This window comes from Dendrobates tinctorius, unplaced genomic scaffold (genome assembly GCF_039654945.1).
Source record: "Dendrobates tinctorius isolate UK_male_01 unplaced genomic scaffold, ASM3965494v1 ptg000432c, whole genome shotgun sequence".
Lineage (NCBI taxonomy): Eukaryota > Metazoa > Chordata > Amphibia > Anura > Dendrobatidae > Dendrobates > Dendrobates tinctorius.
Genome location: NW_027362095.1, coordinates 1,529,152 through 1,550,047, shown reverse-complemented (window position 1 = coordinate 1,550,047; position 20,896 = coordinate 1,529,152). Strand labels below are relative to the sequence as shown.

At 46.4% G+C, this 20,896-nt stretch overlaps 11 non-coding genes across 11 annotated transcripts; all 11 read right to left on the bottom strand.

Moving 5' to 3' along the window:
- Positions 1-109: 109 nt before the first annotated feature.
- On the bottom strand, positions 110-182 carry TRNAV-UAC (transfer RNA valine (anticodon UAC)). The gene has a single exon. It is a non-coding gene; the product is annotated as a tRNA-Val (tRNA).
- An 8,507-nt stretch (positions 183-8,689) lies between these two features.
- Positions 8,690-8,762, bottom strand: TRNAV-CAC (transfer RNA valine (anticodon CAC)). The gene has a single exon. It is a non-coding gene; the product is annotated as a tRNA-Val (tRNA).
- Positions 8,763-8,848: 86 nt separating this feature from the next.
- On the bottom strand, positions 8,849-8,921 carry TRNAV-AAC (transfer RNA valine (anticodon AAC)). The gene has a single exon. It is a non-coding gene; the product is annotated as a tRNA-Val (tRNA).
- A 3,696-nt stretch (positions 8,922-12,617) lies between these two features.
- On the bottom strand, positions 12,618-12,690 carry TRNAV-UAC (transfer RNA valine (anticodon UAC)). Its single transcript has one exon. It is a non-coding gene; the product is annotated as a tRNA-Val (tRNA).
- Positions 12,691-12,787: 97 nt separating this feature from the next.
- TRNAV-AAC (transfer RNA valine (anticodon AAC)) lies at positions 12,788-12,860 on the bottom strand. Its single transcript has one exon. It is a non-coding gene; the product is annotated as a tRNA-Val (tRNA).
- Positions 12,861-13,628: 768 nt separating this feature from the next.
- Positions 13,629-13,701, bottom strand: TRNAV-UAC (transfer RNA valine (anticodon UAC)). Its single transcript has one exon. It is a non-coding gene; the product is annotated as a tRNA-Val (tRNA).
- Positions 13,702-13,798: 97 nt separating this feature from the next.
- TRNAV-CAC (transfer RNA valine (anticodon CAC)) lies at positions 13,799-13,871 on the bottom strand. Its single transcript has one exon. It is a non-coding gene; the product is annotated as a tRNA-Val (tRNA).
- Positions 13,872-13,957: 86 nt separating this feature from the next.
- On the bottom strand, positions 13,958-14,030 carry TRNAV-AAC (transfer RNA valine (anticodon AAC)). The gene has a single exon. It is a non-coding gene; the product is annotated as a tRNA-Val (tRNA).
- A 1,097-nt stretch (positions 14,031-15,127) lies between these two features.
- TRNAV-AAC (transfer RNA valine (anticodon AAC)) lies at positions 15,128-15,201 on the bottom strand. Its single transcript has one exon. It is a non-coding gene; the product is annotated as a tRNA-Val (tRNA).
- Positions 15,202-17,299: 2,098 nt separating this feature from the next.
- Positions 17,300-17,372, bottom strand: TRNAV-UAC (transfer RNA valine (anticodon UAC)). Its single transcript has one exon. It is a non-coding gene; the product is annotated as a tRNA-Val (tRNA).
- A 97-nt stretch (positions 17,373-17,469) lies between these two features.
- On the bottom strand, positions 17,470-17,542 carry TRNAV-CAC (transfer RNA valine (anticodon CAC)). Its single transcript has one exon. It is a non-coding gene; the product is annotated as a tRNA-Val (tRNA).
- Positions 17,543-20,896: the final 3,354 nt, after the last annotated feature.

Here is a 20,896-nt window from a genome sequence, read left to right as displayed (position 1 = left end):
GACAATCACTACACTACAGTAACCAGACAAAACCATTTACTGTGGTCATGGCAAGCACTAAAGATCAAGCACTCATTGTCAAAAGCTCTATTTCGGAAGAGAAACACTCTGTTTCTGCCCAGTTTCAAACTGAGGACCTTTCGCGTGTAAAGCGAACGTGATAACCGCTACACTACAGAAACCAACCGATTCAACAACAAAAAAATGCTGTGGTCATGGCAAGCAATAAAGAACAAGCACTGAAAGTAAAAAAGATTATTTTCCAAGAGAAAAACTGTGTTTCTGCCCAGTTTTGAACTGGAGACCTTTCGCGTGTAAGGTGAACGTGATAACCACGACACTACAGAATCCGGCTGCGACAGGTTACTGTGGTCATGATGAGCCATCGAGAACAAAGACTGAACGTCAAAAGCTTTAATATCAACGCCTAATGTCATGCTTCTACCTAGTTTCGAACTGGGGACCGTTCGCGTGTGAGGTGAGCGTGATAACTAGAGTTGAGCGAAACGGGTCGAAAAATTTCAAAAGTCGCCGACTTTTGGCAAAGTCGGGTTTCATGAAACGAAACCCGACCCTAGGATGAGGTCGGCCACGAGGTCGGCGACTTATGCGCCAAAGTCGCGTTTCAAAAGTTTGTTTTGCGCTCTTTTTCAGCCAATCAGGATCCACGGACACTGTGGGCAACGTGATGACATAGGCAGGGGTCACCACCATCTTTCAGAAGGGCATGCAAGTGATTGGCTTGCTTTGGTGGGCGTCACAGGGGGTATAAAAGGGCGTGCACGCCGACCGCCATCTTACTTCTGCCGATCTCAGTATAGGGAGAGGTTGCTGCTGATTCTGTAGGGAGAGCGTTAGGTAGGGAAGAAGACAAAAAAACTGCTTCTGCTGCTAGCGATTTGGCCTGCACAACACACCAGTCACTGTGTGTGCAGTGCAAGGGGAGGCTATATAGTGGTGTATCAGTGGTGTTAGTTGTTGGGCTGCCTTCTAAGGCTTCCTGACATTCCTGCATTGCTGTTTACCCACTGCTCCGCAAACTGCTTTTTTAAAAGCAATCCCAATTTTTTTTTTTGTCTTGCTGAGAAGAAAAAAAAACTGCTTCTGCTGCTAGCAATTTGGCCTGCACAACACACCAGTCACTGTGTGTGCAGTGCAAGGGGAGGCTATATTGTGGTGTATCAGTGGTGTTGGTTGTTGGGCTGCCTTTTAAGGCTTCCTGACAGGCTGGCATTGCTGTTTACCCACTGCTCTGCAAACTGCTTTTTTAAAAGCAATCCAATCTCCCTTATCCTCTAGTCACTTTGGTCACAGCTGTGCCATTGAGCCTGTGACATAGCGCTCAGATATCAGTGGGCCTCACACAATCCAAAAGTGTCCAGTGTCCAAAAGCGTGTGCAGAGATTCAAAATCTCCCTTATCCTCTAGTCACTTTGGTCACAGCTGTGCCATCGAGCCTGTCACATAGCGCTCAGATATTCATTGGGCCTCACACAATCCAAAAGTGTCCAGTGTCCACAAGTGTCTGCAGAAATTCAAAATCTCGCCTGTCCTATAGACACCTTGTACCTTGTTTTACATTACTATATAGTTTGTTGGATTTTGTCTACATTTCTACCAAAAATGAGGAAGGCTGGTGGAAGAGGCCGTGGAATTGGGCGGGGGTTGGCAGCTGGTAATGATGGTGCTGGTAGTGGATCTGATGGTAGTGGCAAGAGCAAAATAGGACCGAATGCAGGAGGTGTTGAGCCTGCGTCATCGTCTGGCTACATAAGGCCTCGGTCGCTTAGTTTTCTAGGAGTTGGCAAACCGCTTTTAAAGCCAGAGCATCAGGAAAAAGTTTTGTCTTACATTGCTGACTCAGCCTCCAGCTCTATCGCCTCCTCTTCTTCAGTTGTAAAAAGTAAAAGCACTGAGTCGTCATTGGAGGCTCATGTTCATGAACCACACCTTTCCTTGTGTCCTTCACCCCAACCAAGATTGAAGGATGACGCAGGCCATACTACTGATTACTCCATGGAGCTGTTTTCACATACCATGCCTGGATTATCAAGTGAAATGGTGAATTACCCAGGCCAAAATGAATCTGACATGGAGTGCACTGATGCACAGCCGCTGATGGATGATTCTGCTGGTACATTCACTCAGAGCACTACATTGTCCTCGCAGTGTACAGAGCCAGATTCTGACCCTGATGAGACTCAGGTGCCCCTTCCCGCACACTATACCACCATACACGGTGACACAGAGGAAGGTGCACATGACATAGAAGAGGAGGTGATGGATGACCCAGTTGTTGACCCAGATTGGCATCCATTGGGGGAAGAGGGTGCTGCTTCCAATAGCTCAGATGAGGAGCATCCACAGCAGACATCAACATCGCAACAGCTGTTATCTGGCAGGCCCGGAGCACTCCAAAGACAGGTTCCAAACATCAAAAGAGTTGCTGGACAGCTTGTCCAGAGGGTCAAAAGATCACAGCGTGCTAGGCCGCAAAATGTCTGCCAAAGTAGGAAGAGTGCAGTGTGGCACTTTTTTGAACAAAATCCTCATGATCAGGCCAAGGTTATCTGTAAGAAGTGCGCAAAGACCTTTAGCCGAGGGAAAAATCTGAAAAATTTGAATACCAGTTGCATGCTTAGACATTTAACCAGCATGCACTTGCAAGTGTGGACACAACACCAAACCTCAAGTGCCACATGTGCAACTGATCACAACGAAGGTAGTCAGCAACGCTACATTGTTTCCCCCACTGTAAGCCCACCGGTTAGCACAGCAGCAAATGTTGAGGTGTCGTTGCAAGGCCACAGCAGTCAGGGAATCCCACTGTTATATCAACGAAAGACTGATTCTAGGCCATCAGAAAGAACACCAACTCCATCACCATCATCAACCCTCTCTCAGTCCGCCCTGTCCACCGCTACTTCCACCATATGCAGCTCTCAAGTCCAGCTCACCCTCCCAGACACTATGAGTAGGTCAAGAAAGTACTCAGTCTCTCCTCCGCGTACACTGGGTTTGAACGCCCACATTGCCAAACTAATCTCGTTTGAGATGATGCCCTTTTGGTTGGTGGAAAGCACAGCTTTCCGCGAACTCATGGCCTATGCAGTACCACGCTATGACCTACCCAGTCGCCACTTCTTCTCTCACAAAGCCATCCCAGCCCTCCACCATCATGTGAAAGACCGCATTGTCCATGCACTCAAGCAGTCAGTGAGCGGAAAGGTGCACCTCACAACTGATGCATGGTCCAGTCGGCATGGCCAGGGCCGTTACGTGTCCATCACTGCGCACTGGGTTAATGTGGTGGATGCAGGGTCCACAGGGGACAGCGGTGGTGGGACAGTGCTGCCTAGCCCACGGTATAGGAAACAGTTGGCTGTAGGCGTTCGACCCTCCTCCTCCTCCTCCAGAAGCGAAAGCTCGTCCACAGAGCGCAGTCGTACGAGCACTCCATCTGCAGCTGCCACTGTTGCACACGATGTGTCCCCCTATCGAGCAGCTAGTGGAAAGCGTCAGCAGGCTGTGTTGCAGATGATGTGTTTGGGCAACAGACACACCGCCGAGGTGCTGGCCGAGTACTTGAAGTGACAAACTGAGTCATGGCTGGGCAGTGTACATCTTGAGGCAGGCAAGGTAGTTAGTGATAACGGCTGTAATTTTGTGGCAGCCATAGCCCTTTCAAAACTCAGCCATATACCTTGCTTGGCTCACACCTTGAACCTGGTGGTGCAGTGCTTCCTCAAAAATTATCCTGAGTTAACAGCCCTGCTCCAGAAGGTGCGAAGACTGTGCGCGCACATCCGCCGGTCGCCTGTACACTCCGTTCGTATGCAGAAGCTGCAGCGATTGCTCCACCTTCCCAACCACCGCCTCATTATCGACATTGCAACAAGGTGGAACTCCACCCTGCACATGGTGGAGCGGCTGTGCAAGCAGAGGCAGGCCATAATGCATTTGTGGGAGCATACACGGCCAGGCACTTTGAGAGCAGACATGGAGTTGACAGGTGTGCAGTGGTCGAAGCTGAAAGACCTCTGTAAAGTCCTTCAGTGTTTTGAGGAATGCACACGGCTGGTAAGCGCAGACGACGCCATCCTAAGCATGAGCATCCCACTTATGCGTCTGCTCATGCAAACTTTGACGCACCTTAAGGAGCAGGCGTCTGCAGCCAATGTTGATGAGGAGGAAGAGGAGGAGGGAATCCTTGATGACATTCAGCCATTGTCTGCTCAGGGACCTCTCCTGGACGAGGTGGAGGAAGAAGAGGAGGAGGAGGAGGATGATGGGGATGATTACTTAGGGAAGGAGGATGCATCTCGTGGGGCAAGTGAAAATGTTGGCGTGGCAAGGTCTGGTACAGGGTTTGTGCGTGACTGGAGGGATGTGGATTTGCCAGAAAGTGCTCCTCCACCCAGCACTCGCAGTGCATCATTGACACCGGGAACATTGGCCCACATGTCAGATTATGCCTTGCAGATCCTAAAAAGGGACCCACGCATTGCCAAAATGATGAACGATGATGACTACTGGTTGGCCAGCATCCTGGATCCACGCTATAAAGGCAAATTACAAAATATCATGCCACAGGAGAACCTTGACCTAATATTGGCTAATAAACAAGCAACTCTGGTAAATCGGTTGCTTGAGGCATTCCCAGCACACAGCAGCGGTGATGGTTCTCACACGAGCCGTACGGGCCGGGGGCAGCTTGGCAGAGGTGTTCGTGGTGCACACAGCAGAAGTGGCGTTGGAGACAGGGGTTTCATGACAATGTTGTGGACTGATTTTTCAAGTACCGCTCACACAACTGGTAATACTGCATCGATGGAAAGTGACAGGAGACAGCAGTTGTCAACTATGGTTACAAACTACTTTTCCTCCCATATCGATGTTCTCCCACACAGGTCATTCCCCTTTGACTATTGGGCCGCTAAACTGGACACCTGGCCTGAATTGGCACAATATGCCTTACAGGAGCTCGCTTGCCCAGCTGCAAGTGTGCTATCGGAAAGAGTCTTCAGTGCAGCTGGATCAATCCTGACAGTAAAAAGGACCAGTCTGTCAACCCAAAATGTGGATGATCTAACCTTCATTAAAATGAACCACGCATGGGTTTCCAAGGATTTTGTCCCACCTTCCTCTGATGACACATAGGGTGACAGAAAAATGGCTTGCTTTGGTCCACCTCTTCCTGGGACTTGACCTATTTCACCTTTTGCATCAGCTGAATGTCCAACATCAACATATGCCACTTTCTAAAACTCCCTAACTGTGCTGCCTCCCCCCCATGGCCGGGGTCACCACCGTGACCACCGTGACACCGTGCGAGTGCCGTTGCCCTGGACAGGTGGGTAGGCCGACTCTTGGGCGCGGGCACTGGTACAGGGTCCTTCATAGTGCAATCAAGTGTCTCTGACGGTGGTGGTGCACACCCGCCGTCAGACACGCCGCCGTACTATGAGGGGCCCAGTGCCAGTACCGACGCCCACGAGTGGGCCCCCCTTGCTTGGGCAGGGCCCCAGCATTTGCAATCTTTACCTCTCCCTGCTCCTCCGCTGTGTAGTCTGGGCCGTCAAATCCATACTGTGCCTGACACCGTCTGAGCCCGCCTCCTGATGTATAGACATATATTTCGAATGTGTACGCTATCCATACATGTTATCCGGGGAAACGGTACCCTTTCTAACCTTTGTGCAATCACGTGCAATCCATACTGGGCCTAACACCGTCTGAGCCTGCCTCCTGAGACATATATTTTGAATGTGTACGCTATCCATACATGTTATCCGGGGATACGGTACCCTTTCTAACCTTTGTGCAATCACGTGCAATCCATACTGGGCCTAACACCGTCTGAGCCTGCCTCCTGAGACATATATTTTGAATGTGTACGCTATCCATACATGTTATCCGGGGATACGGTACCCTTTCTAACCTTTGTGCAATCACGTGCAATCCATACTGGGCCTAACACCATCTGAGCCTGCCTCCTGAGACATATATTTTGAATGTGTACGCTATCCATACATGTTATCCGGGGAAACGGTACCCTTTCAAACCTTTGTGCAATCACGTGCAATCCATACTGGGCCTAACACTGTCTGAGCCTGCCTCCTGATGTATAGACATATATTTTGAATGTGTACGCTATCCATACATGTTATCTGGGGATACGGTACCCTTTCTCACCTTTGTGCAATCACGTGTAATCCATACAGGGCGTGAGAACGGCTGGCGAGCTGTTAAGCAAGCTACAGCACCTGTGGTTTGCACACGTAAGTTTTTCATTTTTTCAGGAATGATGGTTAGGCCTAATTCCGGAACTGCGGTTGACCTGCACTTACTGGGAAATCATTGTTCGCGGGTAATAATTGTAATCAGTGATCCCCATCACTAACGTTGTTCAGCGGGTTATCTGCACCTGTAAGCGACAAACGCTGGCCTTTTCAGTGTAGCGCACATGCAGCCACGGACATGTAAGGGCATGACACACCAGTTATTGGCCAATCTCATGTGCCAGAGCCTCACGTGTCCCTCTAGTAAGCCGGACTCGGACCGCGGGGCATGACGGAGTCTCGTTCGTTAACGGAATTAAGCTTGCAATGTGTGCATCTGTTCTGTAGCTGGCATGGTTGAGGTTTCCCAGGTGGAGTCGAATTTAACCGTAGGCTCCACTCCTGGTGGTGCCCTTCTGGACATTCCTTTAAGGTTCAGCTTTGCAACCATACTGCCCACGTAAAACAAACACTTTGCCTTCATCAACGCTGTTTGGAGGGTCATGACTCGTGGGAATAACGCCGCCCAATCAGTTAACCTGCTAGAGAGATCCTTCGTTGCTCCCAAGCATGACATCACACTCCCTAGGAAGAAGGTAATGCCACTGTGGTGACCGTACTCCTGGGGGCGACACAAGTGCACTGATGCCCAGCTATTGCTCGATGAATCTGCTGGTACATTGACCCAGACCACTACATTCCCCTCGCACGCTACACGACCTGAATCTGACCCTGATGAAACTCAGGTTACCCTTCCCATATACAGTTCCATCTTACACGGTGACAAAGAGGAAGATGCAGATGAAAGTGCAGGTTCGGCCCACCCGCCATCAGACACACCACCGTACTATCAGGGGCCCTGTGCCAGTGCCGTCGCCAACGAGTGGGCCCCCCCGCTTGCCCAGGATCACAGCACTTGCAAAGTTGAAATACTGTGCAGTGAAATGGAAGATGGGGACGACGAGGAGTCCAGACTAGTACAGGGATTCCCTAGCGAGGAGACTTATTTGATTGTTTTCAATGTTGGGACAGCAATTTTTGGGGAGCACTATACTCTGGAGAATGATAGATGGGGCCCACCATACACTGGAACATTCCAAAGGTGGACATCAGACACTGGAGCAGCATTTACAGGGCCCATTATACACTAGAGCATTAGAAATGGGGCCCATTATGTTTGGAGCATTATTTGGGCCCATAAGACAGTGGAGCTTCATCCATGGGGACCAACATATACTGTAGCATTATGTGGAGCTCATCATATACTGTTTCAAACATTATATGGGACCAATGATTCTGTATGGAGAAATAGATGGGCTTCGTCATGAGATGTAAAAAGTGAAGTATTTTTCATTGTACTATACCGCTATTTCTCTGCCGTATCGGAGCATGATGAGTTGTGGTATTATGTGTTAAAGGGGCGCTCTTTCGCCCAGGGCACATGAAAACCTGCAGCCAGCCCTCCCCCCCCAAAACTTTAGCAAAATAACCCCCATTTTTCAGTGCGTAACTTGTATTATGAAGTTAATTAAGGTTGACAAGCTTAAGTAAGAAGAATTGATGCTTTTGGCATTCAAATGGGCACTGTAGGTGTGTTTCCTGTCCTCCTCTCACTGCCGACTTTTATTCCCCATTGACTTACATTGGGTTTCGTGTTTTGGGACGACCCCGACTTTTCCCTATAATCGGACGATCTTGCTCGACCCGACTTTTGGAAAAGTCGGGTTTCACAAAACGAAACGCGACCCAAAAAAAACAAAAGTCGCTCAACTCTAGTGACAACCACTACACTTCAGAAACTCCATGCAAAGCTAAAGATGTTAAAATATGCTGAAAGGAAACTGAAAAAGAAAAAAGAATCCAGCCAAAGTCAAGAGGTCTTCCTCTATGTCTGAAGACAGGACAAAGTGCATTTTGCAACACAGGAACCTTTCATTTGTCAGGCTATTGGAAAAAAGAACAAACAGGGAAACAAAACCATTTTCCACAAAACATTCTCATGCCTTTGTCCAAAAGCCAAAAAGAAAAAGCACCTAGATGCCTGCTTTCGCACCTTGATCCTATCAGGTGTTACTTGAATTAGGAACACTTTGACACTGTCAAAAACACACATGCTTGCCAAAAGCAAAAACTGGTAGAAATAATCACATTGGTAAAAGTAATGCTCATTAAACCAGCAATAGAATATGCTAACTAAGGCTAATTAAGCCAACAATATACGTTTGTGATCAAAATAAAGAAAAGCCACCTGTTTCTGCCCGGGATCAAAACAGGGAACTTTCAGGAGGATGGCAAACAGGACAATCACTACACTACAGTAACCAGACAAGAGCATTTACTGTGGTCATGGCAAGCATTAAAGATCAAGCACTCATTGTCAAAAGCGCTAGTTTGCAAGAGAAACGCTGTGTTTCTGCCCAGTTTCGAACTGAGAACCTTTCGCGTGTGAGACGAACGTGATAACCACTACACTACAGAAACCGGATGCAAGTGCTTACTGTGGTGACAACAAGCAATCGAGATCAAGAACTGAAAGGCAAAAGCTTGGATACCAAAGGGTAACAGCGTGTTTCTGCCCAGTTTCGAACTGGGGACCTTTCGCGTGTTAGGCGAACGTGATAACCACTACACTACAGAATCCAGCTGCGGAAGGTTACTGTGGTCATGACGAGCCATCGAGAACAAAGACTCAACGTCAAAAGCTTTAATATCAACGCCTAACGTCATGCTTCTATCCAGTTTCGAACTGGGGACCGTTCGCGTGTGAGGCGAACGTGACAACCACTACACTTCAAAAACTCCATGCAAAGCAAAAGATGTTTAAACATGCTGAAATGAACTTGAAAAAGAAAAAAACAGCCAAAGTCAAGAAGTCTTCCTCTATGTCTGAAGACAGGACAAAGTGCATTTTGCAACACAGGAACCTTTCATTTGTCAGGCTATTGGAGAAAAAGAACAAACAGGGAAACAAAACCATGCTCCACAAAACATTCTCATGCCTTTGTCCAAAAGCCAAAAAGAAAAAGCACCTAGATGCCTGCTTTCGCACCTTGATCCTATCAGGTGTTACTTGAATTAGGAACACTTAGACACTGTCAAAAACACACATGCTTGCCAAAAGCAAAAACGGGTAGAAATAATCACATTGGTAAAAGTAATGCTCATTAAACCAGCAATAGAATATGCTAACTAAGGCTAATTAAGCCAGCAATCATAGAATCATAGAGTTGGAAGGGACCTCCTGGGCCATCTGGTCCAACCCCCTGCTCAAAGCAGGATTCGCTAAATCATCTCAGTCAGATGTCTGTCCAGCCTCTGTTTGAAGACTTCCATTGAAGGAGAACTCACCACTTCTCGTGGCAGCCTGTTCCACTCATTGATCACTCTAACTGTCAAAAAGTTTATTCTAATATCTAATCTGTGTCTCCTCCCATTCAGTTTCATCCCGTTGCTTCTAGTCTTTCCTTGTGCAAATGAGAATAAAGTTGATCCTTCTACAATGTGACAGCCCTTTAGATATTTGTAGACAGCTATTAAGTCTCCTGTCAGTCTTCTCTTTTGCAAACTAAACATTCCCAAATCCTGCAACCTTTCCTCATAAGACAGGGTTTGCAGACCGGTCACCATTCTGGTCGCTCTTTTCTGAACTTGCTCCAGTTTGTTGATGTCTTTTTTAAAATGTGGTGCCCAAAACTGGACACAATATTCCAGATGAGGTCTGACCAAAGAGGAGTAGAGGGAAATAATGACTTCACGTGATCTAGACTGTATGCTTCTGTTAATACATCCTAGAATTGCATTTGCCTTTTTTGCTGCTGCATCACACTGTTGACTCATATTCAGTCTGTGATCTATTAGTATACCCAAGTCTTTTTCACATGTGCTGTCACTTAGCCCTATTCCTCCCATTCTATATCTGCTTTTTTCATTTTTATTGCCTAGATGTAGTACTTTGCATTTCTCCCTGTTAAAAACCATTCTGTTAGTTGCTGCCCACTTCTCCAGTTTATTTAAATCTTTTTGAATCCTCTATCTCTCTTCTCTAGTATTAGCTATCCCTCCTAGCTTTGTGTCATCAGCAAATTTAATCAGTTTACCCTCAATTCCTTCATCTAAATCGTTGATAAAGATGTTGAAATCGTTGATAAAGATGTTGAACAATACAGGGCCCAGGACAGAGCCCTGTGGTACCCCACTTGACACATTCTTCCACCTGGATGTGCAGCCATTTACGACCACTCTTTGGGTCCGATCACTAAGTCAGTTATGAATCCACCTAACAGTTGCCTTGTCCATTCCATACTTAGTCATTTTTTCAATAAGGATTGTATGAGAGACTTTGTCAAATGCTTTGCTGAAGTCAAGATATACTATATCTACAGCATTTCCTTGATCCACCCAATCAGTGATACCATCATAGAAGGAAATTAAGTTAGTCTGACATGACTTATTAGTTACAAACCCATGCTGACTCTGTTTAATCACTTCATTCTTATCCAGGTATTGACATACATGTTGTTTAATAATTTGTTCAAAGATCTTTCCTGGTATAGAAGTCAGACTCACCGGCCTATAGTTGCCTGGGTCCAACTTCTTCCCCTTTTTGAAGATAGGAACAACATTTGCTCTTCTCCAGTCTTCTGGCACTTCTCCTGTTCTCCAAGAATTTTCAAAGATTATGGAGAGGGGTTCAAAAATTTCTTCTGCTATCTCCTTCAGTACTCTGGGGTGTAATTCATCTGGACCTGGAGACTTGAATTCATTTAGGTTAGCTAAGTGTTTCCTCACTATCTTTCTGTTTATAGATATCCTGGATTCTTCTATTCCCTTAATAGGACAGTGAATAACAGTTGATGCTACATTTCCTTTCTGAGAGGAAACAGATGCAAAATAGGAATTTAAAAGTTCAGCCTTCTCAACATCCTGTCTTACCATTTCATCATTTTCATCCTGTAAAAATCCTATAGCATCTTTGACTTTTCTTTTACTTTTGACATATCCCCAAAATCCTTTAATATTGCTTTTGACATCTCTTGCAAGCCTCAATTCATTTTCAGCTTTAGCTAATCTGATTTGTGCCCTGCAGGTTCTGCAGACAGCATTATATTCTTCTTTAGATATGCCTCCCTCTTTCCATTTTATAAACATTTTTTTCTTCCTTTTTAGCATGTGCTTAAGTTCTGTGTTCATCCATCCTGGTTTCCTTAAATGCTTCCTATTCTTCCCTCTTTTCGGAATTGTTAACAACTGTGCTTTGAGAATTTCATTTTTCAAGATTTCCCATCCTTCCTGGACATTTTTGTCTTTAAGGATATCCAGCCATTGGATCCCTCCAATTTTCTTTCTGAATCCCTTAAAATCTGCCTTTCTGAAATCTAACCTTGACGTCTGAGTCTTCACAGGTCTTCCGCCTCTAGTTATCCAAAATTCTAAAATAGCATGGTCGCTACCTCCTAGGGTCCCAGCCACTTTTACCTCCTCAACCATTTCCTCCCTGTTTATAAGGATTAGATCCAAGGTAGAAGTTCCCCTTGTTTTCTCCCTTACCTTTTGGAAGATAAAGTTGTCAGCAAGATAGGATAAGAATTTCCTTGACCTGTTAGTTTTGCCTGAGAGAGATTCCCAACAAATGTCTGGATAGTTGAAATCTCCCATGACAACTATGTCATATTTTTTGGAGAACTTGGCCATTTGATGCATAAAGAGTTCATCCATATCTTCAGCTTGCACAGGCGGCCTGTAGTAAATGCCTACAATGGTGTCCTTTCCATTGTTCTGTCCTTGTATTCTTACCCAAACAGTTTCCACAGAACTCCCAGTCTCTGAAGCTTCAATCTCTGTGCAGATATACGCGTTTCTAACATACAATGCGACACCCCCTCCTTGTTTATCAAGTCTGTTTCTTGCAAATAAGTTGTATACTTCTAGTCTTGTATTCCAATCATGTGTATTGTCCCACCAAGTTTCAGTGAGTCCAATGAGATCATATTTCTTTTCCTGTGTTAGTAGTTCCAATTCTCCTTGTTTGTTGCCCATGCTTTGTGCATTAGTATAGAAACATTCTAGTTTGTGATTGGTTTCTCTTTCTCCAATATTTTTATTAATTAGATTCTTTCGTCTTTGTTCTTCCTTTCCACTTCCAATATACGTTTGTGATCAAAATAAAGAAAAGCCACATGTTTCTGCCCGGGATCAAAACAGGGAACTTTCAGGAGGATGGCAAACAGGACAACCACTACACTACAGTAACCAGACAAGAGCATTTACTGTGGTCATGGCAAGCATTAAAGATCAAGCACTCATTGTCAAAAGCGCTAGTTTGCAAGAGGAACGCTGTGTTTCTGCCCAGTTTCGAACTGAGGACCTTTCGCGTGTAAAGCCAACGTGATAACCGCTACACTACAGAAACCACCCGATTCAAACAAACAAAAAATGCTGTGGTCATGGCAAGCAATAAAGAACAAGCACTGAAAGTCAAAAAGATCGTTTTCCAAGAGAAAAAGCAGTGCTTCTGCCCAGTTTCGAACTGGGGACCTTTCGCGTGTTAGGCGAACGTGATAACCACTACACTACAGAAACCGGCTGAGAAAGGTTACTGTGGTCATGACGAGCCATCGAGAACAAAGACTCAACGTCAAAAGCTTTAATTTCAACGCCTAATGTCATGCTTCTATCCAGTTTCGAACTGGGGACCGTTCGCGTGTGAGGTGAACGTGACAACCACTACACTTCAGAAACTCCATGCAAAGCTAAAGATGTTTAAACATGCTGAAATGAACTTGAAAAAGAAAAAAACAGCCAGCCAAAGTCAAGAGGTCTTCCTCTATGTCTGAAGACAGGACAAAGTGCATTTTGCAACACAGGAATTTTTCATTTGTCAGGCTATTGGAGAAAAAGAACAAACAGGGAAACAAAACCATGCTCCACAAAACATTCTCATGCCTTTGTCCAAAAGCCAAAAAGAAAAAGCACCTAGATGCCTGCTTTCGCACCTTGATCCTATCAGGTGTTACTTGAATTAGGAACACTTAGACACTGTCAAAAACACACATGCTTGCCAAAAGCAAAAACGGGTAGAAATAATCACATTGGTAAAAGGAATGCTCATTAAACCAGCAATAGAATATGCTAACTAAGGCTAATTAAGCCAACAATATACGTTTGTGATCAAAATAAAGAAAAGCCACATGTTTCTGCCCGGGATCAAAACAGGGAACTTTCAAGAGGATGGCAAACAGGACAATCACTACACTACAGTAACCAGACAAGAGCATTTACTGTGGTCATGGCAAGCATTAAAGATCAAGCACTCATTGTCAAAAGCGATTGCTTGCAAGAGGAACACTGTGTTTCTGCCCAGTTTCTAACTGAGGACCTTTCGCGTGTAAAGCGAACGTGATAACCGCTACACTACAGAAACCAACCGATTAAAACAAACAAAAAATGCTGTGGTCATGGCAAGCAATAAAGAACAAGCACTGAAAGTCAAAAAGATCGTTTTCCAAGAGAAAAAGCTGTGTTTCTGCCCAGTTTCGAACTGGGGACCTTTCACGTGTGAGGCGAACGTGATAACCGCTACACTACAGAAACCGGATGCAAGTGATTACTGTGGTGACAACAAGCAATCGAGATCAAGAACTGAAAGTCAAAAGCTTAGATACCAAAGGGTAACAGCGTGTTTCTGCCCAGTTTCGAACTGGGGACCTTTCGCGTGTTAGGCGAACGTGATAACCACTACACTACAGAAACCGGCTGTGGAAGGTTACTGTGGTCATGACGAGCCATCGAGAACAAAGACTCAACGTCAAAAGCTTTAATTTCAACGCCTAATGTCATGCTTCTATCCAGTTTCGAACTGGGGACCGTTCGCGTGTGAGGTGAACGTGACAACCACTACACTTCAGAAACTCCATGCAAAGCTAAAGCTGTATAAACATGCTGAAATGAACTTGAAAAAGAAAAAAACAGCCAGCCAAAGTCAAGATGTCTTCCTCTATGTCTGAAGACAGGACAAAGTGCATTTTGCAACACAGGAACCTTTCATTTGTCAGGCTATTGGAGAAAAGGAACAAACAGGGAAACAAAACCATGCTCCACAAATCATTCTCATGCCTTTGTCCAAAAGCCAAAAAGAAAAAGCACCTAGATGCCTGCTTTCGCACCTTGATCCTATCAGGTGTTACTTGAATTAGGAACACTTAGACACTGTCAAAAACACACATGCTTGCCAAAAGCAAAAACGGGTAGAAATAATCACATTGGTAAAAGGAATGCTCATTAAACCAGCAATAGAATATGCTAACTAAGGCTAATTAAGCCAACAATATACGTTTGTGATCAAAATAAAGAAAAGCCACATGTTTCTGCCCGGGATCAATACAGGGAACTTTCAGGAGGATGGCAAACAGGACAATCACTACACTACAGTAACCAGACAAGAGCGTTTACTGTGGTCATGGCAAGCATTAAAGATCAAGCACTCATTGTCAAAAGCGCTAGTTTGCAAGAGGAACGCTGTCTTTCTGCCCAGTTTCAAACTGAGGACCTTGCGCGTGTAAAGCAAACGTGATAACAGCTACGCTACAGAAACCAACCAATTCAAACAAACATAAAATGCTGTGGTCATGGCAAGCAATAAAGAACAAGCACTGAAAGTCAAAAAGATCGTTTTCCAAGCGAAAAAGCTGTGTTTCTGCCCAGTTTCGAACTGGGGACCTTTCTCGTGTGAGTCTTACGTGATAACCGCTTCACTACAGAAACCGGATGCAAGTGCTTACTGTGGTGACAACAAGCAATCGAGATCAAGAACTGAAAGTCAGAAGCTTGGATACCAAAGGGTAACAGCGTGGTTCTGCCCAGTTTCGAACTGGGGACCTTTCGCGTGTTAGGCGAACGTGATAACCACTACACTACAGAAACCGGCTGTGGAAGGTTACTGTGGTCATGACGAGCCATCGAGAACAAAGACTCAACGTCAAAAGCTTTAATATCAACACCTAATGTCATGCTTCTATCCAGTTTCGAACTGGGGACCGTTCGCGTGTGAGGTGAACGTGACAACCACTATACTTCAGAAACTCCATGCCAAGCTAAAGATGTTTAAACATGCTGAAATGAACTTGAAAAAGAAAAAAACAGCCAGCCAAAGTCAAGAGGTCTTCCTCTATGTCTGAAGACAGGACAAAGTGCATTTTGCAACACAGGAACCTTTCATTTGTCAGGCTATTGGAGAAAAAGAATAAAAAGGGAATCAAAACCATGCTCCACAAAACATTCTCATGCCTTTGTCCAAAAGCCAAAAAGAAAAAGCACCTAGATGCCTGCTTTCGCACCTTGATCCTATCAGGTGTTACTTGAATTAGGAACACTTAGGCTAGTTTCACACTTGCTTTTTTTTGCAGCGCGTTTTTCCCGCAAAAAAACGCATTAAAAAAACGCATACAAAAGCATACAACTGCTGCGTTTTTTTCAAGCATTTTTATGAGCATGCATGAAAAAAACGCAGCGTTTTTATGCGTTTGTAAGCGTTTTTAGTGCGTTTTTACCGCGTTTGCGTTTTTTTCCAACATTAGGTGGCCCCTCACACTAACCGAAACCAAGACTTTACTAACCCTAACCCTGACCCTGACCCTAACCCTAACCCTAACCCTAACCCTAACCCTAACTAACCCTAACCCTAACTAACCCTAACCCTAACCCTAACCCTGACCCTAACCCTTAACCAAACCATACTTAACCCTAACCCAAACCCTAAACCCTAACTAACCTTAACCCTAACCCTGACCCTAACCCTAACCCTAACCCTAACCCTAACCCTAACTAACCCTAACCCTAACCCTGACCCTAACCCTAACCCTAACCCTGACCCTAACCCTGACCCTAACCCTTAACCAAACCATACTTAACCATAACCCTGACCCTGACCCTAACCCTAACCCTAACCCTGACCCTAACCCTTAACCAAACCATACTTAACCCTAACCCTGACCCTAACCCTAACCCTAACCCTAACCCTGACCCTGACCCTAACCCTAACCCTAACCTTAACCCTAACCCTAACTAACCCTAACCCTAACCCTAACCCTAACCCTGACCCTAACCCTGACCCTAACCCTTAACCAAACCATACTTAACCATAACCCTGACCCTAACCCTAACCCTAACCCTGACCCTAACCCTTAACCAAACCATACTTAACCCTAACCCTGACCCTAACCCTAACCCTAACCCTAACCCTGACCCTAACCCTTAACCAAACCATACTTAACCCTAACCCTGACCCTAACCCCAACCTTAACCCTGACCCTGACCCTAACCCTAACCCTAAACCCCTTTAACTAACCCTAACTCTAACCCAAACCCCTAAATTCCATGGTTAAAAAAAAAAAACGCTTGTGCAAAAAAACGCATACATAAGCATGCCAATGCGCACATATGCGCACCCATAGGCTATAATGGCCATTTTTAGCGCAAAACGTGCGCATATGTGCGCATGCGCTTTTTTGCAGGGCCAAAAAATGCAACATGCTGCGTCTGGAAAATACCAACGCATACCCCAAAAAAACGCAGCGCATGAAAATCGCATACATGCGCATGGCAGCACGCAGGTATGCGCACCCATGTTAAATATAGGGGAAAAAACGCATGCGCAGGTTAGCGTTTTTTTCCAGCGCTAAAAAACGCAAATGTGAAACCAGCCTTAGACACTGTCAAAAACACACATGCTTGCCAAAAGTAAAAACGGGTAGAAATAATCACATTGGTAAAAGTAATGCTCATTAAACCAGCAATAGAATATGGTAACTAAGGCTAATTAAGCCAACAATATACGTTTGTGATCAAAATAAAGAAAAGCCACATGTTTCTGCCCGGGATCAAAACAGGGAACTTTCAGGAGGATGACAAACAGGACAATCACTACACTACAGTAACCAGACAAGAGCGTTTACTGTGGTCATGGCAAGCATTAAAGATCAAGCACTCATTGTCAAAAGTGCTAGTTTGCGAGAGGAACGCTGTGTTTCTGCACAGTTTCGAACTGAGGACCTTTCGCGTGTAAAGCGAACGTGATAACTACTACACTACAGAAACCAACCGATTCAAACAAACAAAAAATGCTGTGGTCATGGCAAGCAATAAAGAACAAGCACTGAAAGTCAAAAAGATCGTTTTCCAAGCGAAAAAGTTGTGTTTCTGCCCAGTTTCGAACTGGGGACCTTTCGCGTGTGAGGCAAACGTGATAACCGCTACACTACAGAAACCTGATGCAAGTGCTTACTGTGGAGACAACAAGCAATCGAGATCAAGAACTGAAAGTCAAAAGCTTGGATACCAAAGGGTAACAGCGTGTTTCTGCCCAGTTTCCAACTGGGGACCTTTCGCGTGTTAAGCGAACGTGATAACCACTACACTACAGAAACCGGCTGCGGAAGGTTACTGTGGTCATGACGAGCCATCGAGAACAAAGAATCAACGTCAAAAGCTTTAATATCAACGCCTAATGTCATGCTTCTACCCAGTTTCGAACTGGGGACCGGTCGCGTGTGAGGTGAACGTGACAACCACTACACTACAGAAACTCCATGCAAAGCTAAAGATGTTTAAACATGCTGAAATGAACTTGAAAAAGAAAAAAACAGCCAGCCAAAGTCAAGAGGTCTTCCTCTATGTCTGAAGACAGGACAAAGTGCATTTTGCAACACAGGAACCTTTCATTTGTCAGGCTATTGGAGAAAAAGAACAAACAGGGAAACAAAACCATGCTCCACAAAACATTCTCATGCCTTTGTCCAAAAGTAAAAAAAAAAAAGCACCTAGATGCCTGCTTTCGCACCTTGATCCTATCAGGTGTAGTGTCGGTGGTGGGGTGCCGAGCTGGGGGGGGGTGGTCCTACTTTTGTACCGCGCAGAGATGATAACAGAGACTCGATGAGGCAGATTCTGGGTGCAACAGGTCCAAGTTTATTTCATTACTTGCCGTCCGCCTGACGGCCTCCGCAGCACACCGCACGTTTCTTCACTTATCGGCCCTCCGTTTCCAGAGCCGTTTACACACCGTACTTTTACAATAGGGACGTACATATGCGTACTGTCCCTCCTTCACTTGTTCGACGCTCCTGACAGGTACGCCACTGTGGCCGCCCTAGGCCCAATAACCAACAGCGCTTTCACTGGTCAGTCGTCGTGTCAAATACGGTATATGGCACTCACTGCCTCGTCTCTTCTGCGGTATCTTTCTGTCAGGACCACCCCCTGACGTTTCCTCTCCTCAGTCCCCTTGGTCGGATTCTCCTCAGGGCACACAGACTGGCGAAGTCCTCCTGTCACCTGGGCTCCCCCTGGGGACTGGAACTTTCTGGAACCCTCCCTCAGTATTTATAACTTCCCCGGTTCCTTGAAACTGTCACTAACTGTCACCACGCCCCCCATGACCAACGGTTTCTAAAGCCCTAAGCTGCTGTAAAGTCCTTTGCTCACACTCCACCCTGCCATCTAATGGTCATCCCAAGGTACTGCACGTCCACTACACTTTTCTAGTTGTTTCCCCACTGTAATCACTGTCTCCTACCTACACTGTGCAAACCTATCTTTCTTCACTCTGACTAGTCCGTCCGTCCGTCAGGTCACCTTCCCTACACTCCCCCTTCCTTTGTCCATTGTCGTCCTCGACAATCGTCATCCCTGCCTTCGTCGTTCTGAATCTACACCTACATTCTGTTGTCGGATCAGAAGTTGAGCCAAACCCACTATCTGCGGGGGCCGAACCATACTGGGAGCACTATGCTCTGAGCAGCCTACTGCTACTCACCAGCGCGCACGCCACATGACAACGTCTTTCAAATTGGGCAAGGTACACCCGTATTCTCTCTACGGCGTGTATCTTTCCCCTACTCTCCCCTACTGTTACCTTTCACTATCCGGTACGCCATGATCGAGGCCACTCACCTACCAGATCATTGCCGGCGCCCGCCTTTCCTTCTTCAGGGGTGTCCGTGGTGTCGGGGACCTGACCTAGGACGGCTGTCTTTCTCACATCTTCCCATTCATTTTCCTTCTTTCAATTACATGTCATGGTCGGCGTCCCGGTCTCCCAGACCTCAACTCTTAGATCCCTACCGGATCTCACACTTTCCTTTGGTCCCGCAGACCTTCCCTTACCCGGACCTGTTGCATTTTACTTTGCATATTATACATCATACAACTTTATAATAGCACAAGTACCCATTTTTTTTATAATTTTTTTTTTTCCATTTTCTCTTACTTTTAAAACCAAAATATAACATAACATTGCATTTCCTCTTTCTTCCTCCCCCCCCTTCCTTGGACCTGGACACTCCTCCACTTTACCGTATCCCCATTCTGTCAGGTAAACATATTTTCGTATATAAAGAACATAGAAAGAAGAAAGAAAGAGAGAGAAAATAGTTGCATCAGTTAAACAACAACAAAAGTTTTTTCTAAATGCAACTGTCATTATAATCTGCACAACGGTGCATCGAACTCCTGACAGTCTATACCACTCTCAATGGACAGAGGTGAGGGCTCCACGGGGATACTGAGGGTGTCCATTCAAGTCCTCTTCTTTTCCATGACGGCCTCTCCTTGAGTGTGGAGCAGGTTCCACACTTCCTGCTCCCGGGCCTTTTTCTTCCTGATCACCTCCGCTTCCCACACGGAGGGAACAGCACGGGCCCTGGAGTCCGGTGGGCGGGACTCCGCTGAAAAAGACCGCAAGACAGAAACGGCCGAAAATTTCTGCGGCCCAGCAGCCGCTGGGGTCAGGTGGCAAATGGGGAGAACCGGGTCCTCGGGGGCTGGAATCACAGGGCCCGCTAAATCGGTCGCAGCCGACTCCAGCAGCGGCATAACCGCGGCCTCAGGACAGGCCGCATCCACTACTTCCAACGGAGTCGGAGTAACGGCCGATTTTAACAATGCAGCTGCTATTAGCAGGGAAAGCGCAGCAGCATCTTCTTTGGGTGAGCTCTGCACTGGTGACTCCGGGCGGGGTAGTTCGGGGACATGAGCGGGGACCTCGCTCAGCTCTGCATACACCACGGGGCCCGTGGTAACTAGGCCTTCCGGTGCGCAGGGGGCCGCGTGCTGCAGCAGAATGGTGGGGGCCGCTTGCGGAGGCACTGGTAGGGCCGGGGGTACTCTCACCTTCCCCGGCGCTGCGGCCTCCGTTTCATCATCACGCAGTTTCCCCCGCAGCCTCCGTTCCTTGCTCCACTGTCCTGCGGGCCTTCCCTCCGGACTCGGGGGCTCCGCTGAGAAGTCCTCTGCTGGTATTGGTGGCAGCCGTTCTCGCTGACTCCCCTCAGGCTCCGCTCCCCGGCTCAGCATCCCGCTGCCTGCCCGTAAATCTGAAGATGACTTCTGATGCAGCTCCATCTCTCGCCGCCATTGCCACTCTAGGCGGCCGATGCCCCGACACCCGCAGCATCTCATACCGTCCGTTGGGCAGCACTCGAATGGCGTCAGACAGCCGCAGCCAAGTTTTTCTTCTGTGCCACTCCTCCTGCTGGGTGGGGCGTTGGCAGACCTTTCCATCCATCTGCCAGGGTCCAATATATGGAAACGTCGGTCTCCGGGCATATATTGCTTCCTTTTGG